This window comes from Pan troglodytes, chromosome 16 (assembly GCF_028858775.2).
Source record: "Pan troglodytes isolate AG18354 chromosome 16, NHGRI_mPanTro3-v2.0_pri, whole genome shotgun sequence".
Classification (NCBI taxonomy): domain Eukaryota; kingdom Metazoa; phylum Chordata; class Mammalia; order Primates; family Hominidae; genus Pan; species Pan troglodytes.
Genome location: NC_072414.2, coordinates 87894961 through 87922781, shown reverse-complemented (window position 1 = coordinate 87922781; position 27821 = coordinate 87894961). Strand labels below are relative to the sequence as shown.

General features: G+C 39.4%; 1 protein-coding gene across 8 annotated transcripts in view; it reads left to right on the top strand.

The window, feature by feature from the left end:
• LOC104002446 (uncharacterized) overlaps positions 1 to 27821 on the top strand; it is a 246214-nt gene that overhangs the window by 216335 nt on the left and 2058 nt on the right. For 7 of the 8 annotated variants that reach the window (XR_010151527.1, XM_063794370.1, XM_063794373.1 and 4 more), the window contains one exon: positions 348 to 27821. The gene's annotated coding sequence lies outside the window, so the exon portion shown is untranslated. The remainder of the gene's footprint in view (positions 1 to 347) is intronic. The other variant, XM_063794371.1, reaches the window with a different exon arrangement.

Genomic DNA, 27821 nt, shown 5'->3' with positions numbered 1-27821 from the left:
AAGTTGCAAATCTCCAATCTATGTCACTCCTGATAAGTGATTTTATACAAATTGGGCCATTCCCTTGAGTGCCTCACTTGGAAAAATGTCATGTGTGACAAGAAAGCTTCAAAAAACATCAGGCGGAGGGGGTCCTGTTTAAGAAATTACAGGACAGATACATAATAAGTACCTAATGATTTGCTGAATGAGTACATAAAAGAATCAATTATATCCTTTTAAGTTTATATATTATAGTTACCATTTTCAACACCAAGTTCATTTTGAGAAGAAAATTGGGAAGAAAATTATTTTATGCACATAATTCTCTCCCTTACCTATCCTGTTCTATCTTATTCTTATCTAAGATCTCCGTGGGTCTTTTTATCCTTAAGAAGTTTTGGAGGCAAGGAAGAGCAGAAATCACTCTCCGCATTGGATAGATGAAGAAAGGAGCCTCAGAGAAGAGATTCAGAGGTTCTCCTAAGGCCACTAACTAATAAATGATGACATGAGAGTAAACTGAAGACTTGCAGTGCCAGGGTTGGGGTGGTCCTCCCTGATGGGGGCCTTGACCTGTGAGGCCAAGGACAACAAAGGAACAGCTGTCTCCTTGCCGTGGAAGTGGCCCAGTAACCAGAAGGACTCAACTGTCAGGGCTGCAAGAACTTCCCAAGGACCCAGCTCTCTGCTGGAGCTGCAATCAAGAAATTGAAACACCTGTGGAGCCCCACCTCGCTGAAGAACCAGCACACCTGTCGACCACTGTCTTTCCACCTGCAGATCCAGGAAGAAAACCAAAGCAAGGAGTAGGGAGAGGCTGTCCTCGGAGAGGCTGTTCTAGGACTGTGCTGCTCCCCTGGGTGCGCAGCCCCTGTGTCTTCCTCCCTCCTTGCGTTACCACTTTCCCTGCCCATGAACTGAAGGCTCTCTCCTCCCTCTCCCTCTCTGCATCTTAAAGCTGAGCCCACTAACATAAAGCCTGGACAACTTGATCTGCAGTGAAATCTTGAAGACAGAGTCTGGCCTCCTCATTAGAATCCACATGTTATTGAGCCTTACCCACTGGTGCTGGCTCTGGCACAGAGAAGGCAACTTAATACATTAATACAACTTAATAAACTTGTAGAATGAATGAATATTGTCTGGAAGACACACCAAGTCAAGGGTCGTTTGACATCTAATGTTCAAAAACTATTTTGTGCACCTACCATTTAGTGGGTACTATCCTATTTATTTAGGACATGCTGGTGAAGCAAACGGATTCATTCTCTGCCCTTGATATATTTTAGCAGGGAATACAAACAAGTAGTTGCCATGCATGTGATGGTATGAGATCCAACAGATGAAAAGCTCTTACCACCTCCAGGCTCTGTGTTGCACAGAAGCACAGCCTACACTAGAGTCTTCAGTTCCGGCTGACTTTGCAATCTGGACTTTCCAACGCCTAGTGTGAGCTAAGATTTGGCTGCCTTTCCCCACTTCCTGCCCCATGTAGCAGGCCTCTTTTGGCCCTGGGTATGGAGTATTCCTACCTCTTGGCATAATTCCAGTCTTATGTAGTGACACCTGCATCGGTGAGTGGCTGTAGCAACTATCTAGGCCTGTCTAGAAATTAAAGCTCTAACTCTAAACTTTGAAAGTCAGGCAAGCAACAGCAGCCCTTCCCTTTCAGGCACCTACCAGCCATCCTGCTGAAGATAACCTGGATTTGCATCTTCTGGATGGGATAGAAGCTGTGACTGATACTGAGCCATCTAGGGCAGCAGCCCCCAACCTTTTTGACACCAGGAACTGGTTTCGTGGAAGACAATTTTTCCACGGACTTGGGGTGAGGGGGATGGTTTCAGGATGATTCAAGCACATTACATTTATTGTGCACTTTATTCTATTATTGTTACATTGTAATATGTAATGAAATACTTATTCAACTCACCATAATGTAGAATCAGTGAATCAGTAGGAGCCCTGAGCTTGTTCTGCAACCAGACGGTCCCATCTGGGGGTGATGGGAGACAGTGACAGATCATCAGACATTAGGTTCTCATGAGGTGTGTGCAACCTAGATCTCTCACATGCACAGTTCTCAATAGAGTTCGTGCTCCTATGAGAATCTGATGCTGCTGCTGATGTGGCAGGAGGTGAAACTCAGGTGGTAACGTGAGCAATGGGGAGTAGCTGTAAATACAGATGAAGCTTCGCTCACTCACCTAGCACTTGCCTCCTGCTGTGAAGCCCAGTTTGTAACAGGCCACAGCCATGGACTAACTAAAATTGTCCCTAAGTGAAGGTGAGGATTTCAAAGGCCAATACAATGTGTTGAATGCGGAAGCACTGCAGGGTCTGGATGCTCAAATAATTGTTCTTTTTCTCAATTTTGGAAAGAAAGTTGTCAATCTAAAAAGAGCGGTGTTGAAGAACCTGCTCATTAGATTAGCCATGCTTGGCTAAAGGGGAATGTTATAGTACTTTCTTTTTTTTCTTGAGTAAAATCACACTCTGGAAATGGTTGAGTTGCAGAAACATCTGGGGGCACTTTATGACGTTAATAAGAAGTTTGGCCCTTGATGCAAGGTTAATTTATTTGGGATGAAACCATAGCTAGTTCAACTTCCTATCATGCTCTCCAGAAAAACCCATGGCCTGGAATCCTCCAGGCAAAGCTCATTTACATTTTGTATCTCCCTATAGTCAATTCTGAAATTCCAGTGGTCATGTTCAGACATAACTTACTAGAAGAGTCATTTCATTCAGAAACGTCTTAATTTTAAATGACATCTTGAGTCTCCGGATCTGTGCTATGGAGACTTCTTTATTTTGAGGTGCTCATTCTGGTTGAGTATATTTAGTGTTTAAGAAAGCAATTCAAAAGTTAAAAACTGTTTGTTTGTTTTTTTTCATTGAGTCCCTCTGTCTGGACAAGGAAGACTCCTTCTAATACCCTTTCTGGTGCTGCAGACTTTCAATTTCTACTTATAGTGTTTGTGGATGGCAATGGAAAATGTATTTCCTGCTGAGCCTGAACTGGAAATAAAATTTTGGAGAACTTTGGGAGAAACTGGCAAAGATTCCACCAAGGTGCACATCCAAGGGGGCTCAAATAGTTGCAAATATCCCCTTGGTATGGGGGTGAGCTGCATGGTAGGAGGAGCTCCACTTGGGGAGCTGATGGACCTGTGTTTAGAGTCCCACTCCACCATAATTCATTGTTTGATTAGCCCCTCCACAAAAAAGGGGGGATTATATGGTGTTCCTGCTTGTTGAGTGAAGATTAGAGTCTGTGAAGGGCTTCGCACAGAGCCTGGCCCATCGCAAAGACTGGATACGTGGAAGTGCTTATTGTTACCATTCTCTGCAGACAAACTCCAGGATAGATTTGACCTGATTCACCTGGGGTTATTCTAATTTCTGTGTTGAGGAACGAGGTGCCCTGTAGAACTCATGGTTGAAGTAAGTGCTTACACTATACTGACCGGTTCACCATGCTAGGTCACTGGGTGAAATGCACTTGGAAAGTCAAGTGCTCCCTAGAATTCTAGATGGTTGGGGGAGGTTTGGGGAGGAACTAACTAGAAAGCGAGATCTTACAAGTAACAAAATACCCCAGAGAAGTAAAGGCTAGATCTAAAATCAAAGATACATTCTTTCATTCAGTAAATATTTAATTACTTAACATGTGGTGGACCCTGCGGGGGATATGTGGATAGTAGATGCAAAAGCTACCGTCTTTACTAACACTATTCTTTCCTTATCTGCAACTGGGCTCAGCTAATTTAGAATCTTCCATTTCCTTTCAGTAGCTAGAACGTGGGTATGATGGTCAATTTTTGAAACCCATTTAATGTTGTCCTAGAGCTAACTCAGCTGCATCTGCTTTATTCGGGCGTGTCTAATTCACTTTCTGTGTGCAGGGGATGCCTTGGGCACATTGTCCAGATGCATGGGACTGGACACCACAGAAGTCTTGCTTCACCTAATCTTTGAGTGAAAGTGTCGGTCCTTATTGCATGTATTGCAGAAGTGTCTCTGGGGTAAAGAATTTTCCTTCCAGCACTGTTAATGCACAGTTAAGACACTGACCCTGAGGTCTGGCTGTGAGCTTATTCAATCCCCAACTTGGAAAGTCAAAGCATCATCTTGAACTTGGTATGTAGGAAATATTTGTTGTTACTAATAGACATGGAGAACACTATAATGGATTTGAGATGTCCATGAGATATTTAGGTGTGCATGCCTGACAGCCTTCTAAAATGTGGGCCTGTAGCTCTAGAGAAAAGCTAGAGATGAGGGATGAACAGGTGGGAAGTCGTCTGTTCAGTGGTAGTATCTAAAACCACGAGGCTAGGAGAGATCACCAGTGGAGTGTCAGGTGGCTAGCGGATGGGGTGATTACTGGCCAGGCTCCACAGTAGAGACTTAGCTCCCATGTGTAGGGTCACCCCTCCCCTGAATCTGCAATTCTATCTCTTGTCAAGGAGGAATGGGAGCAATTTTCTGTGTACTGCCTTTTTGCCTCCTCTTATTCTTGGTGAAGTAGTTTGCTGGAGTTCCAGTAATTAATTCTCATTTTTGTCTATTCGTGTCTGATACTCTTCTCCATATGGAGTGGCAGGTGACTGGGGAAGTGCTCAGTAGTGCCCTGGGAACTCGAGTGACCACACAACACAGTATCTTTGGTGCCGGAGAGCACATACTAGTTTAGTATCTAAATGAGACTTTGGAGTCAGATATAGATGAACAGTTCAGCTTCAATATCCAAGTCTATACGAGACAAGATGGTGGAAGAAGAGCAAAGTGCAAACCCAAGGGGGCCCAGAACTGTGGAACCTGTAGTTGAGAGGTTGAGCTCGGGGGAGAAGTGAGCTCCGTGGAGATGGTTCTTCATGTACATTCTTTGATTGCTTGGAGTCACCCTGAGACAGACGTTCTTGCTGAAGTTCTAGCCTAATTCTCAACCCAATCCCCTACTTCTTTGACTTCCCCACCATATCTCACTTTCCTCCAGAGATTGTGATTGTAAAACTCTGGTCCCCATGGCGATTTTCTGCCCCTTACTTTTCAGACCTTCCTGGAAATTACTGCCTACCAGTTTAGGCTTTGACCTTGGCCTGTGCTCCTCGCTCATGGACCCTGCTTAGTTTCATCTGTTGCATTTCCATTGTCAAGGCCTTACCCAGGCCTAGTCTCTGTTTCTGGGACGTCTTCTGGAATGGCACTCCTGGCACTGCGGGTATACCGCATCTTCTAGTGCTTGCTGTATGAATGTAAACTCCATCTTCCACTTTGCGTTTGGAGGTCCCTGTCAGCCAAGGGCCCTTATCTTTGTTGAGAACTGTGTGTGTGCTTAATGTCTCAAATGCCTGCAAAGTAGAATTGTAGTTCTTATTTTGTAGGCTACAAAAGAAGGCTCAGAGAAGTTCAGGAGCTTGCGCAAAGTCACAGAACAGGAAGTGGTGGGTGCTAGGATTAACTGTCAGATTGGTTTGGTTCCAAAGCCCATTCTCTTTCCATAACTATGGGTGGCTTTCAAGGAGGTATGAGGAAGTAAGAAAGGTAAGAAAGACAGTGGCCAGGAAGAGTAGACCAGGAGCCTAAGATCTTTACAGTGACACAGTTTGTGAGTAACTAACTTCAGGGAGGTGGGCTTGTTAATAAACAGAGTGGAGAAACTGGTCACAAGTACAGAAGGGAGTCGAGGGACTCCCTTCTGTCAGCATGAAGCTTATCATAATTAACAAACTCTGCTCTTCCAGATTTAAAATCAAGATGAAATTAATGTTTCCCTTAGAAATGCGTGCTGTGGTCCAGGCGCGGTGACTCATGCCTATAATCCCAGCACTATGGGAGGCTGAGGCGGGTGGATCACAAGGTCAGCAGTTCAAGACCATACTGGCCAACATGGTGAAACCCCATCTCTACTAAAAGTACAAAAATTAGCTTGGTGTGGTGGTGCATGCCTATAATCCCAGCTACTTGGGAGGGTGAGGGATGAGAGTCACTTGAACCCAAGAAGTGGAGGTTGCAGTGAGCTGAGATTGTGCCACTGCACTTCAGCCTGGTGACAGAACAAGACCCTGTCAAAAAAAAAAAAAAGAAAAAAAGAAAAAGAAAAAGAAAAGAAAGAAAGAAAAAAAGAGAAATAGATGCTGTGCTGGAATGAGGAATATTGAATTCACTTGGCTTTGGGATACAGTCTTGTTACTTCCGGGTCCTGGAGGCACACATGCTATGTATATTTGTAACAGATTCACACACGTGATTGGGCCAGTAATCTTGACCACAACCTCCAGGAAGTATGAACTTAACATCTGTAAGAAAAGCACAAATGTTGCTTCTCTGGTTAGCTGTGACTAGTAATGGCTCCACTTTGCTAGAAGTTCCTGATGTAACACATCTTAATCCAAAATACGCCTCCCCCCTACCCCCAGTATATGGAGAATAGCTAACATTCTTCCTTTTCCACTTAGAAGGTGGATTAGTACCACCTGTCTCAGCTAACGTTCATGGGATTCAGCAGGAAAAACAGTATTATGAGGGGAAAGCTTCTTTGAATGCAGTATTTTAGGATTATTTCTTTGGTTGCTAAACTGCTACCTTTGTATTGAAAGGCGATGAGACATTTTCTGGCTGAGAGACAGAGATATCCTAGAAAGGTGTCAAGTTAAAAGAGGGCCGATGAAAAGATTTGAGCCACAGCCATCGGAGGAGGGTAAGCGATTGATTGCAGGCATTGCTTACATTTTCTTCCCACTGCTACAGTTGAGGGAAGGATTGTGGTCATCACCTTGCTGCCCCATCCCACCCCTTCTTCTGTGGAAGGTATTACCATGGGCCATCATTCCAACTGGATCGTTGCCATCCACCAAGGCTGCTCAATGATTTTCTCTGTATAGGGAAAAGGTGGAAGTTACAGTGCCTCAAGATTCAAAGAGCTGTCTCCTTTGAACTAGGAGTCTCCTTTGAGCCGGAGTCCTGCAGCTCGCTCTTGGCTTTGGCATTCAACGGGGATGGTATCATGGGCTGGGCATTTAACCTTTTGCTGTCTGCATTTCCCCCGTTCTTAAAATGGAGGTAATTTAATTCTCTTGCAGGAGAGTTGGGAAGATTAATGAGTCAATGTTTGGTGAAGTGCTTTGAGATTCTCAGATGAAAGGTGCTACATAATAATTACAATAACACTTTGTTCTTACATAGTGCCTTTCTTCTAGGGAGCTCAAACTGCTTTATAAAATTATTTCATTAATCCTCGCAGCATCCCTCTATGGCAGGTAGTAATTATATCCCCCCCATTCTCATATCAGCAATCTGGGGCACAGAGAGGCAAACTGACCTGGCCAAGGTTACACAGTAGGTCACTGATAAAATCATCAGTTGAATTCAGATCTGATTCATTCATTTGTTTGTTCCCTCATCCACCAATATTTACCCATGATTATATGTCTGACACTTGAGCTATTGGATAAAAGAGGATGTGATACAAAGTTAAATGAAATACACTCTCTTTGAAGAGATTTAGTCCGGTTGAACATGTGCATAAATCATTATAATAAAATATAGCAATCATATAATACAATGGATTGATAGAAACAAACATGCATCTAAAGTAGGCAAAAAGAAACAAGAAATCTTAGTTTTACTAAAGAGATATCATATGAGTGAGCTTTCTCTTGAGCAGTGAGTTCACAAATAGAGAAAAAGAAGTTGAAGAAACATGCCTCCGATAAGAGAAGGAAGGACCATGATAAATGCAGGGAGTGAGATCCACTTGGCAGAGTGGGAGCAAAGGGTTTTTTAGACGGGGGAGTAGGCTAAGAAATTTGAACTTTATGCACAAGGCGATTGAGAAGCATTGGAGCTTGTTCAAGTAGAAGGAATGAGGTCAGCTTTATATTTAGACCATTAGCTCTGGTAGCCGAATAGTAGCAGGTTTGGATGTGGAAGAGACGTGAGACCAGAAACCAGGAAGACAGGTCTCTGACTCAAAGTCCAGACCAGTCACTGGGTGATTCTTCTCAACAGTTTTATGAGCTGGAGCTCCAGTGTTGTTTTGAAATTCTGCATGTGGCACTTCGTGAAAACAGTGACAACAATGGTCTTTCATGGATAGTCCATTTTCTCAATTCAAGAAACATACAAATTAAAAAAAATTATCTATAATTCAGCTTTTCAGTGATGGTACAGTGAGCAATTGTCATTCTTCTGCCCTGAAATCCATCAGGCAAAATGGTTGAGTCTACATCAATTACTTATTATAATAGAAAGTAAGCCTTTGTTATATTATTTGTTAAGTATCTCTCCACATTAGATACGTGAGAATGATCTTCAATGCAAAAGTATTCATTTTTATTTCACGTGATAAACTAGTCTGTGATTAGACATATTTATTTTTATTTTTTACCCGTGATTGTAACTATAGAGTCCATTTTAAGAATGATTTCTTGATGACTTGTATTTTTTTTTCTTGTCAAAATCTCTGTTAAGTGTCTGACAGAGAAAATATTCAAATCACTTTGCCTACATTAGAGGTTCTCAAAATGTTTTTCAGGTATGGATGGCTGCAAGCCTACCTGTTGAAGAGGTAGGTGCACTTGGTCCTCAGAATGACAGCTACTCAGTACCAGATCTCTTTGTCTTCATTATTCATGGATAATCATGAGCTGGGAAAAGTCACAATATTCTATGAAATAAATCCTGACACATGGCTGGTTAAGCTATTCTGCACCTTGTGGACATACAGTAAATGCATCTTGATTACCTGGCAATGAACTCATTTAGCCATTTTTTTCTTTTAGCCCCAGTTGCTTTATAAAGAGTACATTATCTTTGTCATTGAGTTTGCTGAGTGAATCAGTTAGGATAGGCATGATTGTGCTACAGTAATAAACATCCCTAAGTATCAGTGACTAACAAGAAACGTCTAATTCTGGCTCATGCAAAGTTCATTGTAGATCTGAATGTCTCTCCAGCATGCTATCTTATAGGTGGTTGATCTGAAATTCACCTTCCTGTCAATATGCACTTTAGTGATTGCCAAAGCAGTAAAAGAGGGAATTCAAACAATGGCAGTTAAAAGCTTCTAAGAAGTTCCACTCCTCATTTCTACGCACATTTCATTGACTAAAGCAAGTCACTTTTTTATTATTATTATTTTTAAAATTGAGTCTCGTTCTGTCATGCAGGCTGGAGAGCAGTGGTGTGATCTCAGCTCACTACAACCTCCCCCTCCTCGGTTCAAGTGATTCTCCTGCCTCAGCCTCCCAAGTAGCTGGAACTACAGGTGTGTGCCACCATGCCTGGCTAATTTTTTTGTATTTTTAGTAGAAATTGGGTTTCACCATGTTGGCCAGGCTGGTCTCGAACTCTTGACCTCAGTTGATCTACCTGCCTCAGCCTCTCAAAGTGCTGGGATTTACAGGCATGAGCCACTGTGCCCAGCTGCAAGTCACATTATCATGCCTAACTTCAAGGAGACAAGGAATTACAATCCTCCCATGTGCCCTCAAGAGGGGAACAATATGTTTGCCACGAGTCTTTTCTGCTGCTCTTTGAAAGTTACTATTTTGTTCTTTGAAAAACATCACATATTTCCATTTACAAAACTTGTATTTTAATATTTGAAAATCAAGTAATTTATTCTTGATGGCGTTCCTGGAAGATGTACTGGTATTATTAATCCTATTGCTTAAATATAGCCTACAATATGAAACTGTTTATTGGTTAGTATCTCTCACCTAATAGTAAGCTTTTTAATGGTGAGAAGGGGTAGGAAATAGGACTGATATTTTTTTCTGCATTCCCATCACCTAGAAGAAGGGCTGACATGGAGAAGGCATTAAACATTTTCCCACATATTGTGGCATTAGCAATTTTTACTTCATATACATTTGGAAGAAGACATAGACAGGTAAGCTGAACTGACTTTCCTCTAAGGAGAAAAAATTCTATTTTATCACAGGAGAAAATATTTCAGAATAATTTCTATAGTTGGACTTCTGATGTGTTTTCTAATTATACCTTAAGAAAAGCTAAAGTATCTAAGAAAACAAAATAACTTTTGGAAACATTTTCCTAACTTTGGAAAGAGTTTTGCTTGGGGTAGAGTGAAGTTCGCTGGGCCTGACATGGTGGGGAGATTACATGGAAATCCTACCTTGTAAATGAACTCAGGTAACCAATGAAAGGGAATGCTAGACTTCCTGTGAAGTGTATTCTAACTCAGTTTCTTAGGGATCATTAACAGAGCTGTTTTTCAGTATGTACTTAGGCATCTTAAGTCCATAAAAAAGCTATACTAGAGGCCGGGGGCAGTGGCTCATGCCTGTAATCCCAGCACTTTGGGAGGCCAAGGCGGGCGGATCACGAGGTCAGGAATTCGAGACCAGCCTGGCCAACATAGTGAAACCCCATCTCTACTAAAAATGCAAAAAAAAAAAATTAGCCAGGCATGGTGGCACAGCTGAGGCAGGAGAATTGTTTGAACCTCAGAGGTGGAGGTTGTGGTAAGCCGAGATTGTGCCACTGCACTCCAGCCTGGGCAACAGAGCGAGACTCCGTCTCAAAAAAAAAAAAAAAAAAAAAGCTATACTATAAGAAAATTCTTTAGCTTTAGCCCACTTGTCTTCTTGAATTTTATTCGCATATTTCTAGTAATTCCTTCTAGTATACTTAAAATACTTCTTCCTCATTGGCAAAAGCATCCTTTGTAGGTTTCCAGCATGTTCATCCCTATTAGTTGCTATCCTTACTTGGGGTCTATAATCTTTCCTTTGTGCCCTTTGTGTGCCATGACTTTCTGGTCACCCGCTGGTATATTCGAATCATTCTGACACAGAGAGCATTAACCCTACAGTTGTGTGATGTTGGTTTGAGGTTCTTTGTGTAAAGCATGAATAAAGTTGATTTTTCTACTACTTTAGAACATCAATATCATAGATTCATTGGATCTACTTGTATCTGCATTTTAGATGGTCTGCTACTGAAGTCTTGCTGTTTAAAAGGAGCTGCTGTTGGCTGGGTGTGGTGCCTCATGCCTGTAATCCCAGCACTTTGGGAGGTCGAGGTGGATCACGAGGTCAGGAGTTTGAGACCAGCCTGGCCAACATGGTGAAACCCTGTCTCTACTAAAAATATAAAAATTAGCTGAGCATGGTGGCAGGTGCCTGTAATCCCAGCTACTCAGGAAGCTGAGGCAGGAGAATCATTTGAACCCGGGAGGTGGAGGTTGCAGTGAGCCAAGATCACACCATTGCACTCCAGCCTGGGTGACAGAGCAAGACTCCGTCAAAAAAAAAAAAAAAAAAAAAAAAGACGGTTTTCTTCCACTGACTTCATCCTTCATTCTGATAATACTTTACATTAGGAAAGAATAGATTATTTGCAACTAGAGGCTACTGTGGTGGGTTCCATGGTAGGTCAACAGGTTCCTTCTTGGTCTGTCTGAGACTTTAGGGAATTTTCATTCTTTACTTATTTTCCTGGATCCTGAAAGGAGGTAAGGAGTCATGGCAGGAATTAGAAGACAAGTGAAAGCCACTTTTTGTTAAGTAGGCACTAAATGTGGAGGGGTGAAATCAAAGATTCCAGGGATGCTATGCTTACACACCAGGTCTGCCATTCTAGCCCCGTGCTTTGTGTATGTCATAGTGTGTAGTTCAACGAAGACCAGTCCTTTGAAGAACTCAAAGGGTAAAAGGCAGGAGCTCTAAAATGCAAGGTGTTTTCTTGTTTAAAGTTTCTGGTCAATATGCCTGAATATCTAAGGGATGGCCAAGGGTGTTGGCATAGGAGTAGAAGTGGAGGAGGGAAAAGAAGATGGAATGGTTTCAAGAAGTTATAGGCAGTCAGGGGACTCCTACCTGAATCCCAGAAGGTTGTCAGATGTTGCCTTAAGGGCATTTTATTTTAGTTATAGGTTTGGAAGAGTCATTTTAGCGTTGTTTCAACTTTTCTGGGGGGTGTGAGGAATAGGGAGACATGGGGAAATAGAAAAAGCTAAGAAATCAGAGCTTCACTGTTTTTTCTTTTTATTTTTTTTAAAGACGCATTTTTCTCTTTTTCCAAATTAATGTATATTTGAAAACTTTGGCTTCTGGGTGGATCCCTCTGGATCTTGTCTAATGAGCATCCATGTATTTGAAGTGGTATCAGCATGCACACACCTTATGCTCTGCCTTTTGTTTTACTGCATGCTAGTTCATATATTCTGCATGTCAATATTGTTCAGTACTAGTCATTTTTAATAGCTATCTGTGTTGTGGCTAGTTAAGCTACTACATTTGAGTTGGCCTGTGCCTAAGTTTTTACAGTTGATGATCTTTCTGATTTTAAAGATTGTATAAACTTACATAATGTAATGTAAAGTGTTTGCGTTGGTGTCTAAATTAGATGCTGGCTAAGGGTTGCCCTCTTTTCTTTCCTTTTGGTTCCCAATTGGATGCAGCCCCCAAACTTTGAGATTTCTGACTCCCAGCGCTCATCTCCAACACCATCAATCCCAAGAAGGTGATTTTCATATAATAATTTTCTGCTCATAGTTTTAACCTCTTTTGGTGCGTTTCTATTATTTCTTTGTCCTTACTGGTGGTTACACCAGCTCCCAGTTTAATATCATTTGCACATTTCATTAATATGTGGCTTACTCCCTCTTCGAGATCCTTAATAAAGATGTTAAATTAGATTGTATCTGACATTGACCCCTGGGGCACTGCAATACTTTAACGATATCCCGTTTTCCTGTCTACAGTCTATAGAGTTCTTGCAGAATGTGCGAGGAGCAGCTTCAACCTGGGATAAATCTTCAATTTTAATTCTAAAGCAGAAGTCAAGTCATGTGGTTGGGGATAACTTGACATTGCCAGAACATACTTGTAGCTGCTAGGAAGTCATATTTTAGCAATTAAGTACAGGTTTGCCAGAATTCTATGTCAGATTGCCAATCTGCTGACAATTTCAAGAGATAGTCTCTCTGTCCTGCTTACTGCATTTCAGTCAAACTGAGAAGGGTCTTGTTTTAAAAAAAAAAAATGAAACTAGGCTTTTTTATTTTAAGGCTTGCAATCACCTTTCACCAGGTTTTAAACAGCAGGCTTCTTCTGTGTTTCAAAGCAGATTTGTTAAAGGAACGGTTGTACCAATTCACCAACGTAGGCAGAATTCAGGGAAGCACACCAAGTGCCCCACTGAGAGTCCAGACGTGAAAGCCACTTTCAAATTTCAAGAATTTACAGCAAGTTCTTCTTTCAAATTGGAAACATTTATTTTTTTCTAAATAGCAAAGGTATAATACCCTATGATATTTTTGGCACAGAATTTAACTGTCTCATCATATTTGATTTAATCAGAGACATCTATATATTTATATCAGATGCAAAATTTTTTCAAGTGAATTGAAGAATAATATCTTAAAAAATTAGGTTGCATTATCAAGTAAACTACAATGTCTATGAAATGCAATTGACTATGGTTAAATGAAATATATTCTTTAATCATATACCTGTAAAGTCTTCTAAGTCCCTCCAAATTATCAACTATCTTAAACGTCACATGTTAGACGTTCTCATCAATTTCTCTTGTTCTGCCTTAAAGTAAACTTCGTTAGCTTTGCAAAGATTTTGATCTCCTCTTGGACATACATATTAAGACAATTCCTTAGATTTTAACAGAAAGAGAATGATTAAAAGAACACACATAACCAGAACTTGAAACTGGCCCAATAAATACAATTTTTTTTTTTTGGAACTGTAAGCATGACTAAAAGTGCATTTTGGCATCAAACGCAGAAGGTTATGTATGTTCTACAAGGTGATGGAGGAAAGACGCGCATGTGGGGGTCCTCCCTTCCAAAGGGTTTTTTCACGTGTGTATGACTCATTGTGTCTTGGAAAATACAGTTTCACCCAACTGGTTCCTTGTATTTGGGAACCTGAATTCTGAAGCACCCGAGTGAAATTCTCAATGTCACCTCTACTCTCTCATTGCCCTACCCAACTCCACGAAGAATGACTGACCCCACCCACTTTAAGAAGTAAACAATGATTTGGGCAGTTCAGCCAAGAAACCAAAACAGATCAATCTCTGTGTGTAATGAAATGTTTAAATTAGTAGTGTTTGATTGGGTTGAGATTTGATGGTAGAATTTAGATAGTTCCCTCAATTCCTGGCTTCTATTTTGGGTGAACAATAGGATATCAGAACATTATGTTATACTCTCCTGACCTCAAGGATCTAATAGTTTAATGGGCAAGATAAGGGTTGTGTAAGGAGGAGTTAGAATCAGATGAGATGATGCACAGTTTGATGCAAAAGCAAAACAGAGAAGGAGGCAATCAGTGTGAGAGGAGCTACTATTTCCGAGGCCTGGCCTTTGGCGCTCGGGTCTCCTCCTCTTATACCCTTTTGCTGCTTCGAAATCTGTTTATTTGTCTAGCGTCTTTTCCCTTGAGCTTTGAGTTCTTTTATCCAACTGCCTACTAAACAATGCCACCTTAAAACCCAGGAAACCCACAGGGACAACCTGGTGGTGGATCTTTCTCTTTTACTCTGTGCCGTGCTTAACACACTTCCTGGAGTAATCCAGCTTCAGTGTGGTATACTCAAACCAGTCATCCTGCAAACATAGCTGTAGATGTTCTGGCTTCCGTATGCTGTTGAATCTTTAGCCAATTAATTTTGCCAAAGCACTTTTGGTGAAGTTTGTAATACAAGGTAGACATTGACAGCTGTTCTAGAACCACTCCAAGCATCATCATGCTCTGTTGATCTCAGTCATTCCACCTCGCAAAAATGAGATGTTCCTGCTGTAACTTCTTCATTCTTCCTTCTCTGCAAGAACAAATGCCAGGCCCAAATGTTTCCTTCTTGTTTCTAGAGGTGGAGAAACACTTTGTACACCAAGTCCTGGGGAAACAATGCGTAGATCTAGCCTCTTACCCAGCATATGGGTCAGAGAATGGGAAGAACCAAAGCGAGAGCAGCAGAGAGAAGCCTTCTTCTATTTTCCTATAAACCATGGCTGACTTTCTTCCTTCAAGTGGTGTTTGCTCACTTGTCATAACTGAGCAGACTATCATAAGCCATATTTTTCTCAGATCTCCTGTTTGTACTACTTCAATGCTAGAAAAGGTTCTTGTAGTTAAGGTTTGGTATATAATAAGTTATTTTATGTGGGGAGTATAATGTGGTTCTAATAGTCTATTTAGCCTGCTTTTTAGAATGGATAGTGTTGCTACTATTTAAATGTTATTCTAGTCCTTCAGCCAAAATGCTTATTAAAGTATGCAAGAATAACTTATCCAGAGAATTCCTTAGACAACCAATAGACACACATTGAAGAGAAAAACATTGTTAAATTACTATTTTCTTAAGTTTTTTGGTTCACAACCTACCTAACTAACATCTTCCAGCTTGGAATTAGAATGAAATGCAAAGTGTGGCATTGATTTTGAATGCGTGCTGTGGCGGACAGAGACCCATGATAGAAATAGAATAGAATTCTGCACACACATATGAATGCACCCCAGGCATATGGGCATGTGGATGTATCAACCACTCTCCTGCACGTCTCTCCTTTGGCAAGGAACTGAATCTTGGCATCTTAGTTTCTAGAGTTGTTTAATGGGCTTTATTGCACTTAATTTGTCTACCTCATAGAGTTTCTTTGTTAATCATCTATAAAAAATGCAAGTCAGGCCAGGCCGGTGGCTCACGCCTGTAATCCCAGCACATTGGGTAGCCGAGGAGAGTGGATCACCTGAGATCGGGAGTTTGAGACCAGCCTGACCAACATGGAGAAACCCTGTCTCTACTAAAAATACAAAAAAATTAGCCAGGCTTGGTGGCGCATGCCTGTAATCCCAGCTACTCGGGAGGCTGAGGCAGGAGAATTGTTTGAACCCAGGAGGTCGAGGTTGCAGTGAGCCGAGATCGTGCCAATGCGCTCCAGCCTGGGCAACAAGAGTGAAACTCCGTCTCAAAAAAAAAAAAAAAAAAAAAGGCAAGTCAGGTTGTGTCACTCTCCTTTGTTGAAGCTTTCCCTGAATCTTTTTTGTGGCTTTCTGTGAGTCTTTGAACAAACAAACATATCCTTACGGTGACTTCAGGGCAGCACATGATCTGGCCCTGTTTCTCTCACTAGCCTCCTCCTTAGTAACTCCTCTTGGTAATGACTTCTTTTTAGCCCCCACTGGCTTTCTTTTAAAACCTTGAATTCACCTTAGCATACCTTTCTGAGAGAGGCCTTCTGACACCTGACATCCGGAGCTAGGTTCCAATCCTCTGTCGTGCTGGGTCCACGCCCCTACCATTCTGCACTAGGTTTGGTCTTGTCTGACATATGCTTGAAGAGCCCCTGAATGCCTCCTTCACCAGACTCATCTCAGTCGTGAGCAACTTAATTCTTTATCTGATTAGATGGTATTAGATTAAGACTGATCTTTTCTCCAGACTCTCATCCCCATCAGGGAAGGGCTGAGCTCTGACTTGTTGACACAGCCCTCCAGAACCCAGTAGACTACCAGACATGGAACATTTCTTAGGTGAACGAAGGAAGAGAATAAGATGATGCCGGTGATACCCAGTGTAAAACGGCAAACACCACTTACATGTAAAATATTAATTTCATGTGTTTGAACTGATCAATCACAGAAGCAAACACATATATGCCATTTTTGTAAACACTTTTACAAGTAGAGATTATCCCATGGGCCAGCAGGAAGACTCTCTCAGGCAAGAGGTTAAGGAATTGTAGCACAATTCCCCATGGTTTTGGAATTTGATATCTTTTTAACGGAAGTGCCTCGGTGTTCTATTTCCAAGGAAACTCATCAATCATAAGTACCAGAAATGAAACATTTATTAACAAAAAAGAAATTCAGGTAATATGTATATTTGCTATTACAGTCGTCGTATTTCTTATTTCGAGGACAAATGCCTTTTCCAACTCTGTATTAACATTTTAAAATAATATTCATTTGCATTTTACTTCTTGATAGCACTTAACATCTGAAGGATTAGGAAGGAATTGTTCTAGCTGATAAGTATTGAATTAAACTTGGAGAAACATTTTTTTATCTGATGACCTTCATCATGGTGAATCTGTTTAGGTTTTAGTGCAAATCAAATTTTTCAAAGTACTCTAGAGAGAGGTAAGAAGATAGGGTTTTTATCTCTGTAATAAATTTTGGATTTTAAAGACTTGTTTAAGACTTATTTGGCATAAGTCAGTTTAAAACTCAGTCTTTAAATTTTCTTTAAAAAGGAATATTCAGTAAACCATTATGATTCTGAAGCAGAATAAAATTTGTTTAAATTCATAGATGAAAGTTGGTTTTGTAAGACTGTAGTTTTCTTTCTGAAAACTTCCATTATAGGGCTATCTCATTGGAAAATTGAATTAAAAACAACCTTTCCCATTATATCTAAACATACACATAAAGTTGTTTGCACAGCATGACAATGGAAAAATAAAATGAAGCATTCTGAGCTAAATGTTTGGAGGTGATATCACTCTTTGAGAATTTACAGCTCAAGTTTAGGGCTGTTCTACAGGAAAGCCATGTGTTTTACAGACAAGACCATTTTTTTCCTTAATAGGTGGTCAGTTTCTGCAACAAGTAAACCAGAACGATTTTAGAGGTAAACAGAGAAGATAAGAAAGAGGGTGTCCATGTATTTTTTTTTCCTTCTGTAAAGTTCAGATCATGCATCATCTCTAATGAGCTTGATAAAGCATAGCAAGGCAAATGTGCCATAATTCATCATGTTTTCCATTTCAAAAGTGACAGGCAACCTACAGGAAAAAAAGTCTTTATTTTGTAACAATAAAAAAAGGAGGTGAGATAATCACATTTAAAATAACATCTGCAAAGGAACTCTTAAAGTCCACATCAAATATGAAAAATTGTCTTATATTGGGGTTTGTTTGGTTGACATGATGCCAAAAATTACCATGAGTGCCTGTAAGCAAAATGTTTGCTTTTAATATTTAATCCAAATCTAGTAGAAAAAATTTAAAAATCTTTAAAAATTTTGACAGAGAATGTGCTCTTATTGTGAGAAATGGCAATACTTGGACTTGTTAGAAAGTTTCCATTAGCTTTCACTCAATGCTGTTAAACATTACAGCACAAAATGTCAAAAGGTTTAGATCAAATTTATTCTGCAAAAAACCATAATGTGCTTATAGTAATTTTCTGAATGTTTGCCTATTTCTAAAAATGGCTCAACAAAATAGCATCCAAAAATGCATCTCTTTTTGGTCCAACCATTTTCTTTGGAAATCAATCACATTTTCTTATACCATGGACCTGAGTATCTTAGACCTCACACAGAGACAAGAAGAGTTGGGAACCAACTAAATATATAGGATATAATCACATCTTTAATGCCTCAAGTCATTCTGCCTTATCTGCAAGTAAGTGAGGGAGGATGGAACATGGTTTGGTCACTGTAAGAAAAATAAAAGCTACTATCAAAAAGAAACATTAATTTTTTGCAGTGTCTCAGAACTACAAACACACATTTAATCACAAAATATGTCACTTTTTCTAATAACTCAAGAAGTCAATTTGTCTTTACTAAGAATTTTAAGGATCATGTTTATTTAAAGTTCTAATCTGTGAAGTAATGAAGAAATAACAGGAATGGTATGTGGGATAGTAACTTTTTCTGTTTAGAATATAAGAAGTGTATTTACACAAAGACTTAAAATATAGAAACACATTTGGTTCTAAATAATTACAATTAATGAAGACCCTGAATCTTCATATTGAGGTACCGAGGTCAAAGCCTCTGGGGTTAAGTTGGAAGCTGTTCTTTATAACTTTCTTTGCACATTAGAACACATAATATTTGGTAGATTTAGAGAAAAAGTCTGGTGGGACTTAGAATCACTGAGTTTATATAGTATGACTAGATGTATACTTGCAGAGCAAATTCCATCATTGTTATATCCTTATGTATGAGACAATATCTTTTTTATATAATAACATATTTTATTTTATACTTATGAATATTAAATATTCTGTTTAATAACATTCCAGTTATAACAGCTCAATTTACTTGCCACTGAGTTATTAATATGCCACGGCATAGCAAACTTTTTTTTCTTTGGGTACTCAAGAGCTTCTTTTTATTATTGTCTTTGAGCTTTTTAACAGAAGAGAAAGAAAAAATATGATTATTGGCCAGATGCAGTGGCTCACACCAGTAATCCCAGCACTTTGGGAGGCCAAGGCGGGTGGATCACTTGAGCCCAGGAGTTGGAGACCAGCTGGGGAAACATGGTGAAACTCCATCTCCGCAAAATACACAAATATTAGCCGAGTGTGGTGGGGTGCGCCTGAGTCCCAGCTACTCGGGAGGCTGAGGTGGGAGGATTGCTTGAGCCCCAGAGGCAGAGGTTGCAGTGAGTCGAGATCACACCACCGCACCTCAGCCTGGGCAATAGAGCAAGACCCTGTCTCAAAAAAAAGGGAAAATATGATTATTTAAATTCATCTAGTCAACCCAAGCTTTTTCTATATAATGAAACAGCAAATTGAATTTTCTTCTCAAAAGTTTATTCATTTTTGTTATTCCCCCAAATAGCATTCCTTTAAGGACGATGGCATTTGCTTCCTTCTTCCCTGCTCTCTCAAATAGAGGTGGTTGAAAGTCCTTCCAGAATTCCCTTTCCTGTTTCTCCTACTACTTTAGGATCGCCACAGATGATGAAGATAGAAAAGCTTCTCTAAAACATGGGCTCATTGTTGAAAATGATAGGTTTTACTCACGGGGACTAATCAGTAATATGCCAGCCTCATATCAGGGACTGGGGACATTTTCTATCATTGCAGACTCTCTGCATGATAAGTTTTTCAGTTCTCAATTCAAGGGAAGACCTTTGGTTGACTGCAGTGCGTATGCCTGACTGTGTTATATTTCAGCTGTTTCTCCTTTTCCTTCTGACCCCCTTTCCTTCCCAAAGACCATAATGTTCTTTCTTAGTTTAGGAAAAGAGACACTTGAAAATTTGATCCAGGGCTCATACTTAAATTATTAACTCTTTCTTCTGATGCCCTAAATACTTACATTTCTTGATGTCCACACCTTTTCACAAATGCTTATCTTATTATTCCTTCTTACTTACTCTTCTGTGAATAAAGTCTGATGGATTTATTTTTTACCATTTTTAATGAATAAATGATTTCAACCATTACTTTTCCTTACTATTTTTATGAATAAATGATTTCAACCATTACTTTCCCTTACTTTTATATTTATTGTCAAAGACCACTAAATTATGTGGAACTGCAAAAAGGTTTTTGATATGATCTCTAGACTCTCATAGGATTTGAACTAAAATTCACAATCCAGGGTTTTAAAAAGAAGAGGAAAAACAGTAGTCTTAGTTTTTGACTCTTTTAAATAATACTCGTTTAGAATTAAGTTTAACATGGCAGAGTTAAATATCTAATGAAAAAGATCCACTGGAGTACGTGGCGAAAATTTTTCTGGAGATAGTAGGCTGAAAGAGGTTGGCATTTTACACACATCTTTGTTGATGGAGGTGGATTGACAAGGTGACAGTTTCTCCACAATTCCCAGAAAGACAAATCATTATTTTTATGGGGAGGGAAATAGGGTTGGGAAGGCACATTTCACAATGATACAATCCATTATTTAAAGATATTAGTATCTGGCCTCTCCCCCCATTTAATCAGAGGCATTGGGTCTTTCTTCAATGTTTCTGTATTTTTTTGAGGGGGGTGGGTGGGGGGATTAACCGTTTCCCAGCCAGATCTGCCAAAGGGTTATTGTTAACCAGTCAAAGGAAGCTGGCATCCCAACACACTGGCAAGGGCTTGCCCATGGCTCTTTTTCTCCGCCTGTTAACTTCATCACTCTCCAGGTGTGGTGTGAATGGAGAACATGTGGCCCAGCAGTTGCCAGAGGGCACGTTTTCTAAGCTCAAAGTCAGAGGCCATTGGGCTGAGACTGCCAAGCTTTGGAACATCAACGGGGATTTAGTTGGAAAGGAGTCTATACAGACGGTATGGCTAGTGGTTGCCAATCTCTGAATTGTTCTTAAGTGGACCCTTTAGGACGGATGCCCCGCTACCATTTCCATGCTTTGATAACAGCAGTAGTAAAGGCAGAGTGCAGATAGATCATCATGGTTTAGTCTATAATGTCATATCCAAAAAGAAACAGAAAAAAAAAATACCACCAAGCTCTATTTCTGGCCTCAGGATTTGGGGAATTACCAAATATTTGAGCTTCTACTAATTCAGGCAGCAAAACTAATAATCCAGCAAGTATCTGTGTTGTTTTGCAGAAGGCAAATGCGCTGGCTGGGAAATCCTATCAGACTGTACCATTCCCAAACCAGGCAACAGAGAGCCTTTAAATGATCTTGGGAAGAAGGAGGGGCTGGCCAAGGTGTTGTAAGATTAAAAGAAAAAAAAATAAAAAATAAAAAAGTTAAAAAATTTCTTTTTGTGTTAAAAAAAAAAACATGTTAAAGCTAATTTTATTTAATGTTCTGAGAGGAAGCACAGAAAAACCAAAGGTGTTGGCCTTCCGGGGTAGGACTGTGGAAGTGATGGTCAAGCAGCTTTGTTTAAAGATGCTTACGAGAGGTATTTATTTCAATCGGGGCATAAACTTCCTTGAAAGTGTCTTTTACCCCTCGCTTCCGCTGCCGAACGTTCTCCTACCCAGATGGGTATCAGAAAGTGAGGTTCAGGTTTTGGCCTGCTGAGCCAGGGGAATACTTGGTCTAACCATTTACAACAACTGGATTTTTCCTATTCCAGTGTAGGAAACCTAATTACACCCTGGTAAATTCTCTTCAGTCTACCAAACACAGAAAAAAACAGTGACAGAAACTGAAAGGCCAGAAAAGAGAAAAGAGTCCCTAAGACCTAATGAATCCAAACTAAACACCTCTCCACAGAAATGTCAAACATTTCTCTTAGCACAAAACAAGGCTTAAAGAATTCCCTGCTTTTGTCTCTGGCCTAATTCCTTAAGCAGAGAGGGGGATTTTCCTCTGGGAGTGTTATTTCACAAAGAACGAAACAGCAAATAAACAAAAGACTCTCAAAGAGAGAGAGAGTATAAATAAAATTCATGACTCCTTAAAGAGTTTACACTGAAAGAATGTGGAGGATTATTTGCAATTAAAGCAGAGCCTCTAGAATACAGTTATTTTATATATATATATAGATTTATATATAAAGACTGAGAGTTCATTTCATTTTCTTCACAAGAAAACTGCACCTAGATACCCTTGTTTGTAAAAAATCGTGAAACTTCATTTTATTGAGATCTTTTTGTTGTAATTTTTGTCACGTATACATATATTTTGACTTTTTAATATTTAAAACTTCTTACATATGTAGCCTAGCAATTCCTAATTAATTTATATCTTTTTATAAGAAAGCTACAGGTGATGCGTGTTGCAATTTGATTAAAAAATAAATCAGCCTAAAAGACAAAGTTCCAAGAAAAAGTGGTTGTTTTTTTTTTTAGGCATGTGTGTGTTTAAAAGCGATTTCCTACATTTAACAAACACCTTTAAAATGAGTGTTTTCAGTGTTGAAAATATTCTTTTGGTTGAACAAAAGAAAAGTTGTGATCTATTAAGAAAAGAAGTTTGAGTTAACAGAAAAGGAGGAGAAAGGACAAATTTAGAAGTGTCTAGTTTCCTGGAAAAATCATATCATAATACAATGGGTAGTTAATAACAGAAATGAGGTTAGAGAAGGGGGAAGGTGAATATGAAACAAACGCAAGATTTCAGTATTAATGTAATAGGCAGACAGAAATAAATTGTTATTAGGATAAAGCAGCAGAGGCTAAGGAAACTAGTTGATTGTAAATTATAGAGCAATTAGTCCTCTTTTCAAGTGTGTGTGTGTGTATGTGTGTGTGTGTGTGTGTTTACCAGGCATTTGAATTCTACTTTGAGTGTGACTTAAAACGATGTGGATAATAACTTTAAAAGCCGTGGTACAAGGGCCATATAGGCAAGAGGAGTTTAAAGGTAGAATCCTAGTAAAAGCATGGTCTTCTAGAGGGCTTAAGTCATGGGCCTGGGAGATGGGGCCAGGATTTAGTGCTTGCAAAGTTTACAGCAGAGTTTAGATTGAGTCTTATCCTGACATGCCTGTCTCAGTGAAATATCTGAAACATTTGGCCCCATGAGATTAAAAGAACAGTGCTTATATTTAGCATCTGCTGCCCCCAACTCCAACTTTGCTACTAATAAAATTCAGCTCTATGGAAAAGAATTTGAATTCCAGCTGGGCAGTTTTCAAAATAAGATGAAAAGTTAAGCAGGCAATTGGTGTGTATTTAGGGCTCAAAACACCTTGCCCCCTAAGAAGACTTGAAGGAGTTAATCCCTTCTCAAGATAATCCACTAAAGAGCATCCTTCATTATGATGTTAAAAGCAAGGATCAGTGCCGAGGAGTCTAACAATAGGACAGGGGGCTTTTCAGTCCCAACCACATTCTTCCCAGGTTAGAAACAGAAACCGCTGTGATTTCAGCTGAAAAACAGAGTAGGACTTTTCTCTTATGTTAAATATTCAGATAGAAGGAAGGGGGAGAAATCTACCACATTAACTAAATTCCTCATTGGAGAGTTTTTCTTAGCAACTATCTTTTTTATGTTTTAAGAAATGATTGCACTGTCATGATAGGAATCATTCTATAACCCAACAGTTACACAGTTTGTAATCACTTTTGATTTCATAGAAAAGTGGATTTTTGATTAAATTGTGTTCAATGACCCCTCCCCCTGTAATATTCAATGAACATAAAACTCACCATAAACTTTTACTAAAGCTGCACCCTAACATTGTAATTTGGTGAAAATTTATCCTTTAAGATATATTTTATATTTTTGGTCAGATATTTATTTCTCAAAGATTCTTAATCATCTTCTATAAGTAACACGACAAAGTAGTGTTTGTAAACAAATGAATATTAAAAAAAGATTTTAAAATCTAGTATTTACTATATTTTAGTACTTTTTAAGTATTGTATTTAAGTAAATACAATTTACTATTTGAAAAGGTCTAAATGTTGTTTTCAAAATATTTTATAAGAAATTTTTTAAATTAAAAAGATGTCTGTAAACATCTTAACTATAAGTTCATCTCTTAGGTAAATCAGATGGAAAAGTTGGGCCGTTCCACGCTAAAGGAAATGTTTCTTTAAAAAATTTCCTTTTTATTCAAAGTATAAACACATTTTTGAAAGACATGTTTGTTTTTAAGGAACTTTATTCTGACCAAATTGGATCAAGACAGGGAAAGATTTTTTTAAGAAGTGTTTTTCAAGGGGAATCAACTGCATGCATAAACGTATGTTGTCATTGCCTCCCATGAGCTCCGCTGTGTGCCTGTGATGTTCCAGGCAGCTGGCCTCTGAAGACCTGGGAGCTGAGGTTGCCGCCCTGAAGGAGCTGGAGGTGGACAAGCCCCTTTTGGGGAATTCAGCTGGGCATGTGTTGGGGTGACAGTAGATCACTGGAACGAGTGGGACTATTTAAAAGAGGAAGAGGCAAAGACTGCTGTGATTTGGATTTGGTGGGCTCAAAGAGTCATCTGAAAACCCCAGTAAGACAAAGAATTTGAAAGAGAGAAGTGTATCTATAATATATAAATAGAAGTCTTTGGGACATGGGTGAAGACTTCATATATGGATATATAGCTCACAGCTGGTAAGCCATCACGAAGCTGGTGATGTAGTAAAGGCAGAATTTTAAACAGAATTTTATGAATGTTTTATTTTCATAAGAAACGTCATGGAAGGGGAAAGATTTTGGGGGTAAGATTTGTTTCCTTATATGTGTTATGTGGGAATAACTACACTTGAACTCCAGGCTAGTATGAAGATTCTTAGAGCGCCTGTCAAAGCCCGTTATCTCAATACACCCATAATAAAGAACAGAGGTCTGAAGTTTTTGCAGACCCTTTGTGTCCTCATTATGTGACTTTAGGCAAGTCCCCTTGTCTTCCTAAGTCACAGTTTGTTGTCATCTGTCAAGTGAGAATGGTATCAACTCACAGAGTTGCTGAGAATATAATATAATATGGTCCATAAATAACCCAGTGCTTGGCTCATGTAAGACCTCAATTAATTCTTGCTTTTGCCAAAACAACAATTAAAATATACATACTGCAAAATGTCAGGCATATAGCAAATGTGCATGAAAAATCAGATTCTCTTTCTTGTAAATATATGCTTCCTTTTTTTCTTTCCTTTTCTTTTTTTTTTTTATTTTTTTATTTTTTTGAGACAGAATCTCGCTGTGTCCCCCAGGCTGGAGTGCGTGGCGCCATCTCGGCTCACTGCAACCTCTGCCTCCCAGGTTCAAGTGATTCTCCTTTCTCAGCCTCCCAACTAGCTGGGATTACAGGTGTGAGCCACCATGCTCGGCTAATTTTTTGTATTTTTAGTAGAGACGGGGTTTCACCGTGTTAGCCAGAATGGTCTCGATCTCCTGACCTCGTGATCTGCCCGCCTCAGCCTCCCAAAGTGCTGGGATTACAGGCGTGAGCCACAGCGCCCGGCCGGGCTTGGACTCTTAGCTATATTAGCTGCTTTATGAATGGGGACTTCTGGCTTCCACCACTGTTCTGAGGGACTCTGCAGTCAGGTCTGGAAATTATAGTTACTCCTTAACAGCCACTCCCCTGAGTGGGCTGAGGAATTGGGCTAAAGGCCTAAACATGGGGCTTGTGCACCTGCCATAGGATAAAATGTCCTGTAAGCGAATGACTTAGACTTCTGCCTTGAGGAGAGAGGGTAGGTGGGGTTGGGAGAGTACCTTGACATTGCTTCGGGAAGCTGTATTCCCTAACAAACAGGTCAAAGATTGAATCTGAATATTTTTCACCTTCCTAGAGTATCATGCATTGAATAAGTGTTCAATAACTACTAATTGAATTGAATTCATTTGACAAAATAAAAGAAAAAAGTATGGGTCAAGAAATTTTCTTAGGTTAAGAAGCAATCTTGAATTCACAGCTTAATCAATAATGATTTGCAGATTCATTATTCTCCAACTCTCAGTCGGTACTTCTGGCTGCTTAGTTATTTTTAAACCTTTACTAGGTACATAAATACTTCCCTCTTTAATGAGAACGAAGCTGGGAAGCCGGTGCTCTATCATTAAGTTCCATTTTATTCACAAATGTTTCAGTTTGTGGATCGCCCTTTAAAAAGTCATTAATTTGTCACCATTTTTCTTATCCTCTTTAAAAATAAGGAAAAGAAAAAGGAAGACACTCTTACTGGTCAGAGGAGAGAACACAATTCCTTCAGTGGAACCAGTAATTCAAGCTACTGCATATGCCAATTAAAGACCAATTTGGGGAAAGGTGGATGCCCTGGGCTCCATCTGCCATTCAACCACTGATTACGGCCTTGTACGGATGGACTTTCAGCAGCAGGAACCCAAAATCATTGGTGAAATAGGAAAGCTATTGTACAGATGTTAGAAAAATAAGACCTTCACAGTCATCAGAAAAGTTATCACTTAATGTCATGTGTCATCAGTCCTTCTTTCTTGTGATTGATTATGTTTGTATACATGCACTTGAAATGTGTTTTTAAAAGAGTATTATAAGAGATATTTTTCCAATAAGTACAACAAGTATTCAATAATAGAACAAATAGAACATTGATATCTCATTATTAGTATTGCTCACATCTATATTATGAGGCAGAATTAAAGTTGAAATGCAATAAGAGCCATATTTTATCATAATAGATATTTTTCATTTTCTGAAATAATATAATAAAATAATGTGGTTGGTTAAAGTATGTACACACAGGCTATCAATTAAGATGTTTTAAATTTAATTAAATATTAAATAATAAAAGCCACAAGGGGAAGTAAGGGAAGTAAGACAATTCTTTCTTTAACATACAACACATTTAAATGTTTTCTGATAATTATAGAAATATCAAAATCAGATCAATCTTCATACCTCAGAAAATTAAATGATTAAATACTGGGGACTATTAAAACAAATAAAACTGTTTATTCCACAACTTTGCACAGCTAAAAAAAAATCTTCTATCATGTCTAGAAACACGTTTCTGACATATGCACACCTCACCAGCATACCTCAGGTTATTATACACCTCCAACCACAGCCTCACGGTGGCAGGCAGTCAGTAAGATGGACCCCAGTGATCCCTGCCTCCTGGTATTCACAGTCTAGGGTAATCTCCTTCCCTGAGTGTGAGCCTGTGGCTTACTTCTAACCAATAAGAGTACAGAAAAAGCAATGGGATGTCAATTCTGTGAGTTTGTAAAATTGTAACTTCCATCTTGCAAGCTAACTCTCTTCTTTGCTGGCTTTCATGACGCAATATACCATGTTGGAGAGGCTCGCGTGGCGAAGAACTGAGAGGCCTGTAGGAACGAAGTCCAATAGCCAGGTAGGAAGGAGTCCCTCAGTCCCACAACCCAAGGAAACTGAATTCTGTCAACTAACACGCATGTAAGTGAGCTTGGAAGTGACTTGTTCCCCAAGTGAGTCTTCAGATGAGGTCCTAGCCAACTTTTTGATTGCAGCTTGTGACACACCCTGAAGCAAAGGACTCAGCTAAGTTGTGTCCTAATTCCTCCACTGTGAGAAAATAAATGTGTGTTTTTTAAAATGCTAAATTTGTGGTAATTTTTATTCAGTAATAGATAGCTAATACATGCATGTACATACAAACACATGCACACACACAGTATTTGGCTTTCACACTGAGGAGAACACAGTTAGTAGGCCCTTTTCATGTGGCTTTTAAGGTAGCACAATTACTTTTCTTCGTCTGTGATCCACCTT